Raw genomic sequence first — 4350 nt, 5'->3', positions numbered from 1 at the left:
GTGGGGTGTATGTTGTTTGAGGGTTTTGAACATTTTGGCTTTTGTATGAGAGATTTGGATGGAATTTGGTGTTTTCATTGTAATAGTTGGAATAAGGGGTACCACTCTTGTATGCTTGGAAAGCATTCACTTGTTCATTTGTTCCCCTACATTCACTTTGGTCATGTCCCAAAGTTCCACAATTCTCACATATCCCACTTGGGATTGATAAGGATGCCGTCATGGCATTAACATGATGCTTTGGTGATTTTGAGGCTTCTTCAAGTCTAGCCATAGCTTTTTCAAACTTCAAATTGATTGTGTCAATGTGAGCACTAAGTTGAGCACCCAATTGAGTAACGGAGTCCACTTCATGCTTTCCTCCTCTAGTAGCCTTGCGAGGTCTACTATATTGTGAGTTATGGACCGCCATTTCCTCAATTTTGTTCCAAGTTTGATTGTCATCAACTTTGGTGAACATTCCATTTGATCCCATGTTGAGAATGTTCCTTGAATCTTCATATAGACCGTTCCAAAATTGTTGTACCAAGAACCACTCGCTAAGTCCATGGTGAGGACATGAGCGACAAATTCCCTTGAACCGCTCCCAAGCTTCATACAAAGATTCTTCATCCCTTTGCTTAAAACCCGTAATTTGAGCTCTTAGCATGTTAGTCTTTTCCGGTGGGTAGAATTTTTTGTAGAAAGCTAGAGCCAACTTCTTCCAAGAATCAATTCCAAGAGTGGCCTTATCAAGGCCCTTCAACCATTGTTTCGCGGTGCCAATTAGAGAAAAAGGAAATAAGACCCATCGAATTTGGTCTTGAGTTACACCGGTTTGAGAAATCGCATCACAATAGTCACAAAAGGTTTCCATATGAGAATGAGGGTCTTCACTAGGCATCCCCCCAAATTGGCTCCTTTCGACTAATTGGATAAAGGCGGATTTGGCAATAAAATTTCCGGTCAAATGTTGTGGTGTGGGAGTACCATTGGGTAGGTTCTCCTCGGTGGGTACGGAATGTGATGAAAACTTAGGCATTGTGGGTTGATTTTGTGTGGTATTTTGTGTTGGGTTCTCCTCACCTTCTCTTCCAAAAGGGTTGATGAACTCAATAGTTGGTTGAATATCCACAACCTCACTAATACCTCTCAAATTCCTCCTAGCAAATCTTCTATTGTTTGTCAAAGTTCTTTCAATTTCACGATCAAAAGGTAACAAATCACCTTGTGACCTTCTAGACATGCAAAATATTAAACAACTCGAAAACAATTAGAACAAACCTTGAGGAGTTTTACTTCCCCAAGGCAAAGAAAGACACAACTAATAACAATATAAGAAAATCTAAATCAAGTTAACACCGTCCCCGACAACGGCGCCATTTTTGATCGGTACGTTTCGGAGCTATATTCTATTTTTCGGAACAATTGTCGTTGGAAGCACCTAGACCAAAACACAATTTATAACTTCACAAACAACTCTACAATTAGTAAAGAGGCAAGTAAAGGTCGGATCCCAAGGGACGGGAATTGAGATGAGATTTCTATTGAAACTAGTGGTGGCTTAGGGGTGTCACAATTGGGGTTGATGTAGAAGGTCACTAACTAGATAGCAATAAAAGTAAATAAGAAAGATGAATTAAAAGGGTTGTAAACAATTGATAAAAAGCACTAGGGTGTCATGGGGTCATAGGGGAATCATGGGAATTGATCATACAAACATGTTCTCAAATTATAAGCATTGAGTTGGGTTATATCTTACAATCCTAGGAAATTTTGGGTCCCGGAGCCGAATCGATTAGATTGTACAACACCTACAAGTCGACTTAGTCTTTCCTACTCAACAACATGCATGGTCTAATGAGACTCGAGTTGGTTTATGTCTTACAAGTCTCATTGAAAAGATAGGTGATGGGTAAAAAATGCAAGGATTCATAGGCTCACATTTCATCAAACATAACATGTGCATGAGTTGAGATCAAAACAAGCAAGCAAATAAACCATGAAAGCATATTAGTTTAAGCATGAATCATTCCCCATGTTGGTTTCCCCTAATTACCCATTAACCCTAGCTAGGTCACTACTCACTCATTATCATGTTGATCATGCTAGCAAGGTTGTCAATCATACCAACAAAATGAAACATGATGAACAAATGAAGGTAATTAACAATAATTAAAAAGGGATTAAGAGAATTATACCTACTAATGATTCCAATAATAAAGCAAAGAATAAAAGAAGTACTTGATGCTTCATTGTGAGGTTGTCAATCTCCCAATAATAACCCAAATAATATTCAATTACCCAAAATAAAGGATGAACAAAAGAGAGATTAAGGAAATAAAACTTGTATTAAAACTTGATTAATTGTTGATTACAATACTAACGAGAGATTTGATTTATATTAACTACTCTAATAATTGATAAGAAGAACATGCTCTTCTAATTAGACTAATGGGGTATTTATAGTGGAAATTAGGTGGATGCATTAGGGTTAACTAAGAGTTAAACTAGTAATTACACTTTTTAGATTGAGCAGGGAGACGCCGGTATTTTTCGAAGGAAGGGCTTCTTTCTTTGAAGCTTGAAGAAACGGATTTGTGCTGGACTGGAATCCGTGCGTCTTAGGCACGGGACGGGCGGATTCAGGAGCCTCTGCCCGGGCGTCTTCTGGGCTTGCTGCCCGGGCGTCTTTGAAGGAAGACGCACGGATTGTGCTGTGGAGGACGGGCGTCTTCCAGTCAATCCGCACGGGTTGCTGGACAGCTTCATTTCTTTCTTCTTTTCTTCCTTTCCTTCATAAATTCCTTGGGGATTTCCTTGGGGATGCAAGGATCCTTCCTCAACATTGCTCAACTATTATAATATGTACAAAGGCCTTCTAATCTTGTCTCTCCTTGATGCTTGGTCATTGAATTCAATCAATTTAGTCTCGATTTGCCATGAAAATGCAAGATTCTTACTCCTTTCCTACCAAGAGATCAAAATCTCAAAGAATATGCAAAACAAAGAACTAAAGACAATAAATGACCCAAATATGCACTAAAAAGCATGGGAACAAGGCTAATTCGGGGGCTAAATATGCGCTAATTATGGTCACATCAACCCTACTATTTCTTATGTTGCGAGTCGTAGAGCCTTCGGGTTTTGTCTGATGCATTGTTATGTCCTTCAAGGGCAAGTTGATAAGGAGATGAGAGGGGATCCACGTTTTCTGAGCCTAGTGGAACAAATGGAGCTGCGCAAGAGCCCAGCATGCCTAGTCTTAGGGGAGACCATTCTTGGTTTGGATAATAGAAAGGCCAACCACGAGCTTCCTTATTTGGGAAGTCCCGTCATCCTGCAGGTAAGAACCATTTTTCTTTCTTCTTTTTTTTTTCGACCGTTTTTTTTTTGTCTTTTCATTTTTTTTTTTCGTTTTTTTGTATTTCGTGTTTTTTTTGGGGGATTTTTTGGTCGATACGCGGGTATTAATTCCCGTCTTCTTTTTGCAGGTTTGGCTGATGGAACGGCTGCGGTTGATCGTGCCCCCAGTTAATCTGCCAAGATATCATGCTTGATCAATTGCAATGAGAATTAGGCTATATATAGTGGACTTCACTCGGGTATGCAACTACTGGGAAAATAAGTTGAAGAGCGAGGGTGGTCCCTTAATCCGGTGGATTGTGCCATGGTGACATCTCAGGTTAGTCACTAGAGACTCATCTTTGGGTCTGACACGGTCAGTTCGTGTCCCTGGCTTAGGATTTATGGTTTGCATTTTTCCGGAGAGATTAATGAGGCAAGTGGGCCTTAAGCAGAAAATTCCAAAGTTGGATACCGTTGCTCAAACTGCCTTGGCACATACTTCAGAGTCTTTTCGAGAGTGGGTAATTCGGTGGGCTCAGAGGAACATGTGGTTCATACGAGTTCCTATTGGCTCCCTATGGGTATCTAACTCATATTTGCAACGGAGAAAGGCTAGTACTCCCGAAGAACGTGAGAAGCTGAGGAAGCATGAGCCCGTGGATTATAAAATCCGTGAAGTAGAAAAGGAGAACCAAAAGTACTTGACTGAAGAGGAAGAAGAGGTCGGATTCCGAGTCGCTCGTCCGTCGAAGAAACCTAAAACCGCTTCTGTCGTGGAGATGGTGATGGATTGAAATGGTAAGGCTAGACCGTGAGAACGACCGTTGGTGATTAGGTCGGAGACAACGCAAGAGCGCCCGGCTCGTGGTCGAGATAATAAATATGACAAGGGTGACAAAGGCAAAGGGAAAATGGAAGAATAGCCTTAGTCGTTTATTGTAGTATTATTTATTATTATTTAAGTTATAATAAATGGCGGGGTTTTTAGAATCCTAGCCTAGCATTTATTTTCAGCATTATTGT

At 40.4% G+C, this 4350-nt stretch overlaps 1 non-coding gene across 1 annotated transcript; it reads left to right on the top strand.

Annotated features, from left to right (window-relative positions):
* Positions 1-542: 542 nt before the first annotated feature.
* LOC141657978 (small nucleolar RNA R71) lies at positions 543-649 on the top strand. The gene has a single exon (XR_012548891.1). It is a non-coding gene; the product is annotated as a small nucleolar RNA R71 (small nucleolar RNA).
* The last annotated feature ends 3701 nt before the right edge of the window (positions 650-4350 follow it).

This window comes from Silene latifolia, chromosome 5 (genome assembly GCF_048544455.1).
Source record: "Silene latifolia isolate original U9 population chromosome 5, ASM4854445v1, whole genome shotgun sequence".
In the NCBI taxonomy this organism is placed as follows: domain Eukaryota; kingdom Viridiplantae; phylum Streptophyta; class Magnoliopsida; order Caryophyllales; family Caryophyllaceae; genus Silene; species Silene latifolia.
Note: the sequence above shows the minus strand (reverse complement) of the source record. Positions and strands in the feature narration are given on the sequence as shown.